Here is a 17,334-nt window from a genome sequence, read left to right on the forward strand (position 1 = left end):
TCATGAACATTTATTAGTAATGTGCATATTAATCTCAGTGTGTATTTTTGAAATCTCAGGTGAATTTTTGAAATCTCAGTGTGTATTTTTGAAATCTCAGTTTGTAATTAACAATTATCAGTTTGTGTTTTTCGATTTATTTCATTTCAGTGTGTCTTTTTAAAATCTCAGTGTATAATTTAAAATTCTCAGTGTGTGTTTTTCATTTTTTTAAATCTCAGTGTGTAATTTTGATATCTCAGTGTGTAATTTCGATTTCTCAGTGTGTTATTTTATGTTTTTAAGTCTCAGTGTGGTTTTTTAAATTCCCAGTGTGTATTTTTTTCAAAAAAAGGGTTTAAACATAGTTTTGACGAGAACGGCTTGCCATAATAGTACTAGATATTTTAAGAACAATCTGACAGTAGAACAGTTTGAGCATTTTCTTTTCGTCGTTATATTAACATGACTTTGCATGGTCAATGGATTTAAGTCCCAAGGATGACTGAGGAATACAAATATGAACACTTTGGTCTCCTTTCGACCGACTGTAACTTCCTGGCAAAAGCAGGAAGCTAATTTAGCTGTGCGGAATGTATAAGTACGTAACAACGTCCGGGCAGATTGGAGACGTTTAATCCGATCCCTCGTCTAGAGAGAGTGCCACATTTTCTGCACATTAATAACCCTGCAACAACTCTCTAGGGGTCCGTAGGTGGCCTGCTGCAACAGCAAATATCTATCCCTATCCAATATAACCTCATTTTCAAATGGCGTTCCAAATCCCCCCCTATGAACCTACCTTCACATTCTTGATAACATAGAGTCCATGTTCAATTGGTAAATCAGGATCAAAACATTTATAGCATTCTGAAATGATTAAAGCAACTTAGGTTGGTGTTTGACAAGTTATTGTCAACCATAAAACTATAAGCATATAGTGGTTTATCCATATGTTACAATCATCGAAGTGAGATCATATCACAAGAATAGCAAATGTAATAATTTGTCAAACACTCCCTACGAAAAATCACATTTTTACAATTTCAGATTCAGTAGTTCTACCAAGAATATGAATAAAAGAAGAAGTGGATCAAACGTCAATGCGAATGCAACCCAACAACATCAAAAAACGTATAGGTCTGGACTGATATACATAAAATCACTTAAGTTACGACATCCAATCGTAGTATTAATTTATCGTAGAACATGTAGAAAAATCCGTCCGTTCGGAACAAATCTTAACTAAAGTAGCTTTATGCATACGGGCCCTGTTGTACAATATCACAAGTTCGTAGTCGCGTCGAGTGTACAAAAGGGTGAATAAAGTAGTAGGTCCAGTAAGACCCCTTTTTGGCCCCAAAATATAGCAGTTTTACAAAATTGTTAAAATGTAAACTTTTAGCTATTTATTGGAAAGAAGAATACTTCTGTTACATAAATATGGGCTGTTTTTGACAATACAATGCACTTGTATCGGGTACTAGCATCATTAAGTCATGCTAATTTACTGAAATCTTCACAATTTTAGCATTTGAGTTAATTTTAAGACGGTTTTCGTCTTAAATGGAAGTGGCCGCATTCGTGTTCATTCCTAATATTTAAATGTAAGTTGTATTTGATGATAAAACATATCATATATAAAGATCGAGGATGAACACGAATGCGGCCACTTTCATTTTTGACAAAAACTATCTGAAAAGTGACATATTATGGCATAATTGATAGATTTTTAATATTTAAGCCTGAATTTGAGCGTCTTTAGTGACTAAATCGGCCCAAATCTTTCAGATAAACTAATTGACTCTACTAAAGTAGACACTTGAGTGTTTAAAAAGTGTCCAAAATATTTCATCAGATGAACCTGAAATTTGAGGCCAAAATCGGCCCTTACCGGACCTACTCCTTTAACAGACATCATCAAAGATCTACCATCACATTAAAAAATGACAAAAAAAACAACAGATACTTTTAATTAAGTAGTTGTTGTTGGTTGCTTGCTGTCTGTCATATTTGTTTTTCGTTTATTGTTTGTTAAGCATAAATCAGGCCGTTGGTTTACTCTTTGACATATGTCACATCTTGTCTTGTTTGGGACCTTTGATCGTTGAATATAATGTATCATAAATGAATGCCATATTGTTAAACATAGATGTTAAACTCTTCGTTTTTTTTATTTCTGGTTGATAGTTCTCTCATTTGCAAACATATATACTACGTCTCCGAAATTTTATAGAATACATTAACACATGATCATGACGAAGGACAACCTCTCGCGAGATTTCTTACTTGGAACACGCACATGAATATGTGGCGGCGTTAAAGTATTTTTTTATATCAAACCCTCTCTGCCTTTTTAATCATTTTCAGTTGGCGTGAAAGATCAAAGAATTCAGTAAATAGCTCGGTACAGAAAACATATAAATGATCTGTTTGTTTTGTTCACACACCGTTGTCAATATAATGGAATTTGATGCGACTGCCATACAAGTGAGAGGTCTAGCTAGCTATAAAACCAGGTTTAATCCACCATTTTCTACATAAGAAAATGCCTGTACCAAGTCAGGAATATGACAGTTGTTATCCATTCGTTTGATGTGTTTGAGCTTTTGATTTTGCCATTTGATTAGGGACTTTCCTTTTAGAATTTTCCTCGGAGTTCAGTATTTTCGTTATTTTACTTTTTACATAACGGAGAAAGGAGTTTGTATCTATTTCAATAGACTTATATAATTCGATAGACTTATCTATTTCAATAGATTTATCTATTTTTCTTTAGACTTATCTATATTTAGGATTCCTGGTAAGATGAAGTTTTATCGTTATACATCGTAAGATAATCGCCAAATTTAAAAAAAGATATTCCAATACCGTCACATCCAAAAGACCACCTAATACTACGTGGTCTAGTGGTAGCATGCTCGTCTTCTAGGAAAGTGTGTTTAAAATGTCAGGTGCTAATGGGCTTGTGTACACCACTGTCCCAGGTTAGGAAAGGGTTTGGCGCCAGTAAACTAGTTTAACCTCGCCAAATTATATATGTGTCTGTCCCAAATCAGCAGCCTGTAATTTAGTGGTTGTTATTTTTTTTCTGTTTCTCATATTTGTTTTTAATTTATTGTTTTGTATAGTTTGTTCTTGTGTTGTGTCGTTACATCACTGTCCCAGGTTATGGGAGGGTTGGCGCCTTCAAACTAGTTTAACCCCGCCACATTTTTAAGTCAGGAGCCTGTACTTCAGTGGTTGTCGTTGGTTTATATCTGTCATATTATATTTGTTTTTCGGAAATTGTTTTGTTATAAGTTAGGCCGTTATTTTTTTTCAGATGAATTGTTTCTTATTTTTCATGTCGAGGCCTTTTATACCGACTATACGCTATTGGTTTTTCTCATTGTTGAAGGCCGTACTGTTGAATTGATTACTTACATTTATTTCATTTGAATTTCGGTGGATAGTTGTCTCATTGGCAATCATACCACATCTCCTTATATTTATATTGAATTAAATGTTTAAAAAAACGAAAGTATGTTAAAATTAATAGTATTTATATATCAATACCGTACTACTAACTCATATCTTACCGGTAAAGATGGAATTACAGTGACAGTATATCATATAGAATAGTAAAGGGAACATTATTCCTTGATTAAAACTGTTAAACATATTAGTATCAGTCACTTTTAACGAAGATTTTGTAATGACACAACATATGTCGTTTGTTTCAGATGAACAGTTTTATAAACAATAAGCTAATATATTAAAAAAAAAAAGCAAAGACGCAGATGTCACAATTTATCTTATTATAAATGTATGTCATTGTTAAATCAACTGTATTGAATAAATTAATATATTCTTTACAAATAATGTTAGATGAAGACATGGAATTAAATTGGCGAAAAATTCAAACAAACACAAGCTGTGAAATATACTCAAACATCTAATAATATAATAATTAATGTTTGTCCACACATCTCAAATCATTTGTATACAATGTCTAAAATTCACTTACTGTTCAATTGGATACACTAAGTATTTTATTTGGATTAAAAAAAAATAGTGGAAACAAATACAAAGAGCAACGATGAAAAATTGTCAAATAGATTGGAATATATCTTTTAAAATCCTGTGATACATTATAAAGTACAGCATATGAATGATCTATATTTATTGCTTTTTTAATCTTCAAAAAATATTGTTGAATTTAAATGTTGCGTTTAAATTTAAAAATTTAAATTCAAAGATATCCAAAGTACCTAAACATGTAAGGGGCTATGTAAAGTATAGGGACATAAAAATGATAGACATATTTGTCAAAGGTCAATTTTTCCTGAGAGAGTTGGAACCTTAGTTTTTTTTTAGTAATTTTTGAATTGATACACTAATAATTTAAGAGCTGTATGTAATGAATTATGAGTATTGAAGCATTGACTACTGAGCTAATGATAAACTTGGGGAATAATAGTCCGTCAGCAGCCGTATCGACCCAGTGCAATAAAACAAATAACGTATGTAAATACGTTTTACCTGATTTTTGCACATATGTATATACGTTTTGCCTGATTTTTGCACATATGTAAATTCTTGTGGTATTTTGGTATACCGATTCTAACCAAGTATTTAGATTTTTGATATTGGACCATAATACGTAAATGTCCTATTTCAATTTTTAAGACGATACTCATTCTGTGTCAGAACATTATGCTGTGCCTAATATTTAATCACAATTCAAATTCAGAGCTGTATTGCACAATTGATAGAAATTATAAGTAGAGTCATAGTTAACAATAGATACAGCATCAAATCTAATTTTAGAGAAGTAATTATGTAGAAATATAGTTTTAAATTTTCTGTTCATCATTAGATATTTTGAAAATAGTTACAGATAAGTTTTATAGATTTTCTAAAGACATTGTATTAATGAGGAATGATATTTTGGAAGTTTTTATTTTTTATTATTTTTTTTTTTTTTTTTTTTTTTTGGAATAACTTTTTTTGTTATTCTGTAATAAACTAATTTTCAGAATGCTATCTCTATACATATATATTTTTTTTATGAAGCGAACCCTTTTAAAAACTTAGCTAGTATTGTCCATTATTAAATAAACATTATTCTAATTAAATTATTGGTGTACTTGGATATGCTGAATTTAACCGTGTATTTAGATTTTGAATATTGGACCATAATAGGTAGGTGTCCAATTTCAAATTTTTCAGTGGTGTGACCACATTCATTCTGTGTCAGAAACCTATGCTGTGTCAAATATTTAATCACAACCCAAATTCAGAGTTGTATGAAGCTTGAATGTCGGGTCCATACTTGCCCCAACTGTTCTTGGTTCGAGCTCTGCAGTCGTATCAAGCTGTGCCAAGCGAAACATTTTAATCTGAAGTGAGACAATAGCTGTCAGACCAAAGGTCAAAATAGAGTCGGAATGAAAAACCTCTACAAACAAACAAATTCTTCAAAGAAAAAAAAAATTCTCACATTCATTTGTTCAACCATACATAATCAAGCTTCCTTTTACGGTCATATGAGAGGAACGAAAATAAGGAAAATATTTTGATTTTTCAATCAGTCTCTGACTATGCAGTATGGGTTTTACTCATTGTTGAAGGCCATACGGTTACCTATAGTTGTTAATTTCTGTGTCATTTAGTCTCTTGTAGAGTGTTGCGTCATTGCCAATCATACCAATTTTTGTCAGCTTTGATCACCTTGTTATAATTGCTACCTACATACACATAAAAAGCACATGTTTGATGAATGGGAGGCCTTTTTATAGAGTATCTTGATAATTCCTTTTGAAATGAACATTGTCATGGGCATCATATGCCAATGGTCAGGAGTTGTTACATTTCAGTGTTCATCATTAGACCTCAGTCACATAATCTTTATATAACTATTGCATTTATAAATAAATATAACATCCATTTATAATGAAAACACTTTAGCTTACAGAAATAGGCAATTGGTCTTGACAGAAATTCTATAAAAACATATTACTCTAGAATAGAATAGAATACATAAAACAGGTACACTTCATATCCTTTAATTTTTATAAAATATATTTTTTATGTAGATCTACAAATAAAAAAAATCTGTTTCTGAATCATTTTCTTACTGTAAATATTTTTTACCACATGGATCTTTTTTTATTTCTTTTGAAGCTAATAATAATAAAGTTCTAAAAACAATTTTTCTTTTTTTGAAACTGAAAACAAATCTTATTGTGATAATTGGTAATTTCCCTAGCAACATCTATGATTTCTAGTTGATTATAAGAAAAAAACATCAGGACTATTTTTGACTAAATAGTGATCTAACAAAACAAGAAACAAAACAGACTTACATTCTGTATTACTTTCTCCTCACTGTTTAAAACCTTAGACTTGACAGGTGTCCTCATGCCAATGATTAGTTATAAATTCCAAGATATATTTTTATATTTATACATTATACTACCGCATACTAATAAATTTTTGGAAATTATGCCTCAGAAACACTGTTTCCATGACTTCAATTAATCGAAATATTTTTGTTCACTCGTTTCTGATCAGTCGCCCCAGTTATCATTTGAATTATCTCCGTTTGGGCGGTCTCATCACTCTTAAGGAAAACACAAAACAATTCCGTGTGTCATTTCAGTTGGCATTTAATTATTGACAAGTGTCACTGCTGCGTAACGTTTTTCATCTTTGCCAATCTAATTATCAAGGAAATCCTACATTTTCATTCTTAAAAGAATAACTAAGTGAAAGTTTGAAACCTGTCGTATCAAATGATATATTTGGTTGAGCGTGATAAATACATAAAATGTCTATAAAGCGTTAATTTGATATGAAAATTTTAAATACACTTTAATTCAATTAATTATTTTTATAGTTTACTCTTTAAATTTGGAGTTTTAGATGTTTTGTTGTATATTGAATGATACTTGGTTAAATATTTTTAAATCAGAAAAGTATTTTTGCAACATTTCAAAAATTGATGCTCAGAAAGAGACACCCGATCTACCGAAAATAAGAATGTGATGTCGGTAAAATTTCCATCTGTAAAAGATATTATTTAATTGTGACACTATTACATGTAAGGTTTAAACTCACTTAGGGAAAGTTACCTCGGTCTTTTTTTTTTCTTTTCAGTTACGACCTATGTTCATTGCTCTTTGACATTTTATATTTTGACTTAAAAAATATGGTTTCAAGCTTTCCTGCTGACGGTGATTTCAAAAATCATATATCTGCTTTATAAAATTTTCCTTTTTATCTAACTGTAAATTTCCACATTTTATTAAGCTCCCCGACGGTATGATCGTGATGAATTATAAATCTGCTGTTTTAACAACCTACTCGAATTGCAGCATAATGTGGTATAGGTGTCTTTTGCCATCTTGGATTGTAAAATAACATAACTCAAAAGGTCTGATTTTCAATAAAGTCAGCAAGTAATTTAAATTTTCTGGGATTTCAACTTATAATAACTGAAGTTTTTACAAAGGTAGATTATTATTTCCTGATTCTATTTTTTTTTAATTACGATTATAACGAAAGGTATCTCAGAAAAGTAAAAGTTCTTAAGGAATCTACATGAATTTTAAGTTATAGCAGGAAAACACATACGGTGAACCCCATTTTTTCTTTTGATATTTTGAAAGTAATTTTTAGAGCTATCTTCTCGTATTTATTTCACAATTTACTCATTTAGTTTACCTTCTATTCATATAATGATGTTTCAAAATGCGTAATTTTTCACAACCTGCAGGTTGAAAAAAAAACATTTTAGTGACCTATCATTTTTAAACATATGAAAATGCATACTACATTTTAAAAAAGCATGAAAAAACTCTATCATTTTTCGTTTACACTCCCATACCACCTGAAGTCGAAATTTCCTTGTTATTAGTTCCTGAACATTTTGGAGAAAACATACAGTTAAAAAGTAAACAAAAATGATATAAATTTACCATTTGTCTTTTTTCTAATTTTTGTCTTTTTGGTTGATAAGCACTTCATTTTTATACGCCCGTTTACGGCACGTATTATGGTACACCGTTGTCCGTCCGTCCGTCCGTCATGTCGGACAATAACTGAAAAACGCTTAAACCAATTTTCATGAGACTTTGGTGAATTGTTTATATCTATTAACGTATATATCTTTCGATTTTTATAAATTTAAAATTTTACGTTTCCGAAATATGGGATTTTATTCATATGAAAGGGGGATTTTCTAGTTTTCGGGCAATAATTCAAAAATGCTTTGAGCAGTTGTCATGAAACTTTGGTGTCTGGTTTATATCTATTAGAATAAGTTCCCTTAAGGTTTTTTTTAATGAATTTCTGATATGACATTGAGGAGTTATGGAACTTTATTCGTTGAAAACGTGGCGGGCGTAACTCTTCATTTAAATATGTTTTGGATTTAAAAATATTTGGCCTTGAGCATCACTTAAGAGACATTTATTATCAAAATGCGCATCTAGGGCGGAACATTTGGTACCATTAATGTTATAACTACCACTGTGTCGATACCTCTGCTGATGAACTGTTAGTCACCGAGGGTTAGTCTCTAAAGGTATCACCAGTCCAGTAGCCAGAACATCCGGCACCATTAACGTTACCACTGTGTCGATACCTCTGCTGATAGACTGTTAATCTAATACCTCTGCTGATAGACTGTTAATTATAACCACTGGGTCGATGTGTCTGCTGGTGGACATTTTGTCCCCGAGGACATCATCCGCCCAAAAGCAAAATTGCATGAATTACGAAGATCTAACAGGATACTGGCTCGGACGTCGCCCAGTATAAAAAGGTCCGAAACAGACGTCACCATGGGCACGGTGTTGCCTGATAAGGCAGGTGTCTCCTCATCACCAGACATGACAAATATCACAAACATGACTCATTCAGATCATCATACTAGTGACAATAGCAATAGTACACATACACAGCCATGTTCAGTTCTCCTTAAAGACATTTTGGATTTTGATGACTCTGAACAACACTCTCTCATTTCGAAATGTGGAACTAATGGCTGCAAAACTTGTGAAATTTTAATAACAGACGCTCAATTCACTAGCAATTTAACTAAAAAGTCTTACTTTACTAGAAGTTACGATGATCTGAATTGTAAATCTATAAATGTCGTCTACGGATTAGAGTGTTACCTTTGTGGATTGGTTTACGTTGGTGAAACGAAAGGAAGGTTAAACAAACGTATGTGCGGCTATAGATCAGATATCAACCTCAATGCAAACGACATTCTGTACCAGCATTTTAATCAGCCTGCGACTCTTTTCACAAAAAATCTTACGATAAAAATTAATCGTAAGTTATACTGAAATGTGTATGACTTACGAGTATTTTTACTCTTAAGATTTTTTGTGAAAAGAGCCGCTGATTATTCCATCGTTTCTATGACAGTTCGTATAATCGAAAAAAATATACCACAAGACTAACAATTATCAACTTGCAACGTCTATCCGTAGACAAAAAGAGGACTACTGGATTCGACAATTGGGAACTGCGACACCATATGGTTGCAATGACAAAATTGATGGTAAAGGTATTCTATCTAGTCCTTCCTGTAGCTCGGTGAATGTAATGAATATTTTCAACTCTACTCCTCGACGTAGACGCAGTCATGGTGATCGTCAATATACATCACCTACTTTGCATGATATCTCTATTAATGACTTGCTGCCATTTATACAAAAGCCGTTAGGCATTCATTACATTCGCACGAAACTGTATTCATTACCCCTTTCAAAACTTCATTCTCTGTTTAATTTATGTTTGGAAACCACTGTTACAAACCCTCATTCAAACTAATACAAACTTACAGCTATCATTTCGGATATTGCAAGTCACAGACTTTTCAAACCAGTTCGCATTCGACAAGATGAAACTTTCCTTTGCCAACAAAGGTCTCGATGGCGTCAACTTAGGCAATATCCTTCATCATAAATTAGTTCAGTCGAAAATACCACCTTATATTAAAGATCAGTCTGTACCAATAATTTCTTATACCAATACCAAACCAATTGCAACTAAAATTTTCAATTACAAACACGTTTTGCAGGATCTCAACATTGGCGACTTCAAGTCTAATTCTCCTGATTGCACCTGTGCTAGTTCCCAATTCACATGTAATCCGGCTGGCCACGTTATTACCGAAGACCTCAACATTGTCAATAACACTTCCCTGCGAAATTTGTTATCCAAAGGTCCGAAATATCGTGAGCCTTAATCCATCAATTGGAAATACAACTTCAAAATACTGATGGATTCAGTCGAGGATAATGCCAGGCAATGGACTAAACGCGAGAAAGAAGACGTAGATACTCTTTCCGAATGGATTAAGGCTGTGAGGTCGTTGATACAAATCCGAATTAAGAAACTAATCAATACCCACGCTACGTCAATTTTTAAAAACCCAAATGTTGCAAAACACTTGTCTTACCTCCATGACAAATATGTTGTTGTCCCCGCAGATAAAGCCCCAAACAACATCGTTTTTGTGTGTAAATATCATTACATAGACTGCTTGATAAATGAATTAGGTATTGACAATTCACTTGGAAACTCAACATATACCCTCACGACACTTACCAAAGAGGAAATCCTGGATAATCATAGGTCTGTTCTATGTTCCTTTGGAATTTCAACCAAAGATGAAGAACTGGATCTTCCATCACTGTATTAGATACCTAAACTACATAAGTGTCCTTACAAACAACGGTATATTGCAGGGTCTTCCAAGTACTCCACGAAACCTCTTTCTAAATTATTAACATCTATTTTATCAGCAATCAAAGCCGGGCTCCAAAGTTATTGTGAAACTGCCTATTCTAGAGGTGGCGTGAATCAGATGTGGATACTAAAAAATTCCAAAGATCTTTTAGAGTACATACAATCTAAGACTCTCTCATCTTGCAATAGTATTAAAACATTTGACTTTTCTACACTTTACACAAGTATTCCCCATTCCAAACTAAAAGACAAATTGAAAGAGTTGGTAAGACTTTGTTTCATTAAAAAGAATGGCGAACGTAAATACAAGTATCTTGTCTTGGGGAGGGATAAATCTTACTTTGTAAAAAAAATCACTCTGATTCAAACAAAAAATTCTCTGAAACTGACATTATCAAGATGCTTGATTTCTTGATTGACAACATATTTGTTACGTTTGGAGGACGTGTTTTTCAACAGACTGTCGGAATTCCAATGGGAACCAATTGTGGCCCTCTTCTTGCCGACTTGTTTCTTTATTATTATGAGACTGACTTCATACAGGAACCTCTTAGGAAGGAAGATAAGAAGTTAGCAATATCCTTTAACTCTACGTTCCGCTATATAGATGATGTTCTTTCACTATATAATACAAAATTTGGTGACTATGTTGAACGAATCTATCCCATCGAACTAGAGATAAAGGATACTACAGATACAGTTAAGTCTGCCTCATATCTTGACTTACATCTAGAAATTAACAATAAGGGTCGGTTGAAAACAAAACTTTACGACAAAAGAGATGATTTCATCTTCCCAATTGTGAACTTTCCATTTCTATGTAGCAACATTCCAGCAGCGCCTGCATACGGAGTATATATCTCCCAATTGATACAATATTCCTGGGCTTGTGTTTCCTATCATTATTTCCTTGATAGAGGATTGCTGCTCACAAGGAAGCTATTAAACCAAGAGTTCCAAATGGTGAAGTTGAAGTCATCCCTTCGTAAATTTTACGGACGCCATCACGAGTTGGTTGACCGTTATGGAATAACCGTTTCACAGATGATATCGGATATGTTCCTTATGTCGTAACTACAATACCCTCCCTTTTCACGAATGTGAACCGAATAAAACTATTTACCGGATTTGTAATAACATAAGCAACATGACGGGTGCCACATGTGGAGCAGAATCTGCTTACCCTTCCGGAGCACTTGAGATCACCCCCAGTTTTTGGTGGGGTTCGTGTTGCTTAGTCTTTGGTTTTCTATGCTGTGTCATTTGTACTATTATTTGTCTGTTTGTCTTTTTATTTTTGGCCATGGCGTTGTCAGTTTGTTTTTGATCTGTGAGTTTGACTGTCCCTCTGATATCTTTCGTCCCTCTTTTTTAATCCCCGAGAGTATCACCAGCCTAGTAGCCAGAACATTCGGTACAGTTAATTTTATAACTACCACTGTGTCGATATCCCTGTAGATAGACTGTGAGTCCCCGAGGGTATCACCAGTCCAGTAGCCAGAACATCCGGCACCATTAATGTTATAACTACCACTGTGTCGGTACTTCTGGTGATGGACTGTTAATCCCCGAGGGTATCACCAGCCCAGTAGCCAGAACATTCGGTACCATTAATGTTAAAACTACCACTGTGTCGATACCCCTGCTGATGGACTGTTAGTCCCCGAGGGTATCACCAGTCCAGTTGCCAGAACATCCGGCACCATTAATGTTATAACTACCACTGTGTCGATACTTCTGCTGATGGACTGTTAGTCCCCGAGGGTATCACCAGCTCAGTAGCCAGAACATTCGAGACTGGCATGAAAATATGGATATTATGATTGCTGTTATAAAATTTTGAAAATTATTTTGAATTACGGAACATATCTCTCTCATGCAAAGGTCTGCTTCCTTGTCCGGCTTTGGCTATACTTGTTGTCCGGCTTTGGCTATACTTGTTGTCCTTTTTAGTTTATAAGCTCTACATTTTTTAATAAGTTTGGGATTGGCAAATATTTAGGCTTCTAACGTCACTAAAGAGACATTTATTATCGAAATGCGCATCTAGTGCAGAACAACTGGTACCATTAATGTTATTTACATTCATTTTAAAGTGCATTGTGTTAAATAAGATATATAGCACATGTAAACAGAGTATCATCTTACTCATTTTGTTTCGCTCTATTTGATCAATGACACAGTTTCTGATAAATACTTCAGTTATAATATGCATAGTTAGATGCAGTTTAAAATGATAGACAAAAGGGTCGTTCTTTCTTTGATCAAAGGTTAAACTATAATGACTAAAAAAACTGAATACTGAATAAAGGAATAAATTATAATAACTTAAGCCGTCTTTGGCAAAACCTTTCAGAATTTTGGGTCCACAATGCTCTTTATCTTGAAGTTCGTGCTTTTATTTTTTTGGCTTTTGTTCTTTCGAGCGGCACTGATGTAAAATACAAACTTGTATATTTTTTTCTAAGCACGTCCAAATACAACATTTATGTATGCATTTTAACCTTAAATCAAATAATCCGGGTGTTAAACATCATTCAACAAGCTCACCTTGTTTAGGTTATATATTGTCAAAATATACTGTGACTCACAATATGAGGCTTTATTTGCTAATTAAACCAATGAACAACTGGAAAAGCTTTAACTTGTCCTGATATTTTTAAATATAATAGTCAGGGTACTTCTCGATATATGTAGTTGTAATGGTCAACCATATTAACGGCAGGTCATACATTATGACCGCATGTCAAATTGATAGGAAAAAATAAAATAAATGTTGCAAAGGTGCAAAAGATTAAATAACAAATCAAGAAAAGGTCAAAAGTATGGCGACTTAATATAATAGATGAAACACCTAAATTTTGTTAAGGTTGGTCATTACAAATACATGATATCTAGCAATATTCCACGGCGTAAGACTGGAATATCACATCCAACATTCTTCACAAAGTCTTGAAAAACATTCAGTATGGACAAATATCGTCAACGCTGACACGTTCATCTGTGCAATGCCAGCTTCCGGTCAGATGACATTTACATTCATTCACGTTATCTGTATGTACGAATTCTTGATTTATCTTTATGTATCTTCCGAAATGAAAACAATATCCTGAAAATACAAACATTTAGGACCCAACTTATTAAAAATTAATAATAAGTAATTAAAAATTAATGAATTATATTACTAGTTTCTTATCTATCTACATCTAAAACATCTACTATGTCGACAATGTTTTGCAGTTATGTTTTGAATTTGTAATGCTTGTGGGACAGTTTTGTTGGCGTTTGTTTTTCTAGCAGTTTAGTGTTTCTGTTGTTCCGTTTTGTTTCCTCTTATAGTTGATGTGTTCCCCTCAGTTTTGATTTGTGACCCAGTCTTGTTTCAGTTAAATCGATTTATGACTATTGAACAGCGGTATACTACTATTGCCTTTATTGAATCACATCCTATATGCTGCTTTAGTCGACTATCTGAAATTATAATCAGCTTTGTCATTTCCATGGTTGCATCACATACACTTGGTACTGGCTGCGACGTTTGAATCACATGACGGTTTCTGCATGTATAGCCTTAGATACTGTCTCTCTCGATGCATGCGGTTTCACTCTGTTTTGCAGTTCATGGTTTGTTCTGACTGTTTTTTTTTTTCGACTATGTATTCATATTGCTCCATAAGAATTTATATTGGCCTTTTTTCTATATATTTATCATAAATGCAATGTAATCAGAATATGAATTCAATGTATTTTTTTACCCTTCATAAAATATGAGTACACGCGTTAAATTCTTTTTTTCAAGCCAACTAAAATAACAAATTATAATAAATTTACAGTCTCATAAATACATATTTTGTAAACAACTAAGATTCGTCAGTAAATAACTTTTTGCAGTAGTTAACAACCCTAGGGCTAAACAAATTATGATTTTTAGTTTTATTGGGTCTAATTTGTTAAATAAACAAAACTATAGACCAATCAAAATGGATGAGTCATATGAAGTTTTCATCTTATATAATTAACTCACATACCTTTACACTGATTGCAGTCAAACTGTTTTGAGCATGGATTTCTTTCACAAAGAACAAACTTGCATAGTTCAAAGTTCCTTTCAACGATACAGAATTCTGAGTAACCTGGTTTTTGAAATGGTTCTTGTTCGTACAGTTTAAAACAACTTGAGCTATATCTTTGGAAGGGTTCTATATATAAAAAGATATAATTCACCCATATATTAAAATCTTGAAGCCTAATATGATTATACCGTGTGTCAAACTGAAATATCGGGATGTTCCCAATGTTTTGACAAAACACTGCTTGTGTCCTTTACAATCTTCCAAAAGTTCCAAATCTTGTTTTTCGTAAATACGTGTATTTAGTTTTAGTTTATACACATCCTATAAAACTTAAGCGTCTGCTAGTATCCGCATGTTTATATAAGTCTATATATATATTTTGTAACGTCAGTCTAATTAAGTTAAGTTTATTAATCTTTCTGAGGGTAAGTCGGATTTTTTTGCTTGCTTGATTTCTTTAATTCGATATCCTTTAATTGATGGTGTATGCAGATTTAGTTTCTTATTGCTTTTATCGTTTTGTTAGTTTTCTCGTCGTTTTTTCTTTTTGGCATATTTTTATTTCTGACTGTCTTCGATTTATGATATTTAAATGCTCTTTGGTTTTGCTTTTACTTTTTTTATAGCAGTAATACTAACCATTTATTGTATTCACAGTTCCAAAATTGATTTTTTTCCCAGACAAATCAGCGTAATCGTAATCATCGTCTGTCCTTTTTAGACCTAATGAATCACCATAGGAATCACCATACCAAACCAATAACTCTGTGCCAGGTTTTATACATTGGTTAGTTACGTAATATATCTCATAGTTATATTGATACACGTTTAAATTCTCTTCATCAATTGTCCGTGCACAGTTGATATATCTCAACCAACTAGATGTTTTTTTGCCTTGAGCATCTATATGATGCTTTATTTCTCCATTTCTATATGATACCTAAAGAAGAGAAGTGTCAGCGTAGCTGCAATAAGTTTCACTAAAGTGAGTAATGAATAAATAAGATTTTTCCGTATTTGTTATTATATTAGAAGAATTATCTATGTGTAACGAATTTTGAATAAAACAGCATATTCACCTTGAGACAAATTATATTTACCACGTTAAACGGATCGTGCTTTTACAGGTATAATTATTGTAAAATGTTTGATATACTTTAGTCTATTTATAAATAAGAAGATGTGGTATGAGTGACAATGAGACAACTCTCAATCCAAGTCACAATGTGTAAAAAGGAAACAATTATAGGTTAAAGAACGGCCTTCAACATTTGCCAATCACCGATTTGATTCTGTTATTACACACTTTTAAAAACAAATTGTTTCCCTTTGCCAATTGTGTACTGGTTCTTTACCACATAAATGGCCCATGTAAAGCATGAGAAGCTAAAAGTGACATAGCATATATAAGTGAAAAATTACTACTGATATCAAAAGTTTTAGCCTAAAAAGTAATTAAATGAAATAAAAATATTTGAAAAACATTACGTACAAATAAGTTTGGTCTTTCCACTTAATTTGTGTCCCTCCTATGGGAGACAACTAAAAAATTCGATTTTAAATTAAAGGTTCAATTACAGATCTAGCAAAAAGACTATTGCTTTTGGTTTATAATTGTAATTGGATATATTATTATTTGCTTTCTCTCGGAATATGTAATTAAAACAATCAATGTCTTTATAATATCGGTAAATAGGTGGTTGGTTTGAATTTTGAACAAATGATATTACGTCCGTTGGCCTCATGTACATGTACATCATTTTTTCCTTCCGGTCTGTTTGCCTATCGAAAAATTGCATGCAGTCCTTGGTTAGTCACGACCAAAACAACTTAATCTAGCGATTTCTTTATAAAATGCAATAGTTTGTGTGTTCGATTACTATAGTGATAACAAATTATTCTGATATTACAATTATGTATTATATATCAATTATTAGATCTTCTGTTAAATTGTTTTACTTTAAAATGGTCATGCAATTGAATATTGCCTTTCTTCTGTTATTTACCGACATGCATTAGAAGCTTGAAGGACTGATGTTTCAGTTTAACGTCTTTTCTTGCCCGATATGATAAAAAGGGTACCTACAAAAAATGCTTAATGGACCCATGCATCATTTTTTCACATTGTTTCCAAAAGTCCTGAATAAAACACATAATCGCGAAATCTATCAAATTTTTAAAAATAATTTTGTAGCACACCTGTCTGTGATTTGTCAAGGGAACTTAAAATATAAAGATAATATTTGTATACATGCATATTTTAGAACGAGATGTAGTTACAATGTATGTGTTCCCATTAGAAATGAAATGTTTTAGAGTGTTTTAAGACGCAACAAAGACGTAGATTGAAATTCACAAATACGGATAGACTGCATAGGTAAACCTCTGACTGAGAACGATACTTAAACACCTGAGATCACCTGGGGTTTTGGTGGGGTTTGTGTTGCTCAGTCTTTAGTTTTTCTATGTTGGGTTTTGTGTACTGTTTGTCTTTTCGTCGTTTTCGTTTTTTGTCATGGCATTCTCGGTT

The 17,334-nt window shown here is 32.8% G+C and overlaps 1 long non-coding RNA gene across 1 annotated transcript; it reads right to left on the reverse strand.

The window, feature by feature from the left end:
* Positions 1-13,606: 13,606 nt before the first annotated feature.
* On the reverse strand, positions 13,607-15,727 carry LOC127719399 (uncharacterized). The gene is made up of 3 exons (XR_007990286.1): positions 15,444-15,727; positions 14,760-14,930; positions 13,607-13,840 (listed from the first exon to the last, which is right to left on the reverse strand). It is a non-coding gene; the product is annotated as an uncharacterized LOC127719399 (long non-coding RNA).
* Between the last annotated feature and the right edge of the window lie 1,607 nt (positions 15,728-17,334).

The sequence above is a fragment of the Mytilus californianus genome, unplaced genomic scaffold (assembly GCF_021869535.1).
Source record: "Mytilus californianus isolate M0D057914Y unplaced genomic scaffold, xbMytCali1.0.p SCAF_11, whole genome shotgun sequence".
Taxonomy (NCBI): domain Eukaryota; kingdom Metazoa; phylum Mollusca; class Bivalvia; order Mytilida; family Mytilidae; genus Mytilus; species Mytilus californianus.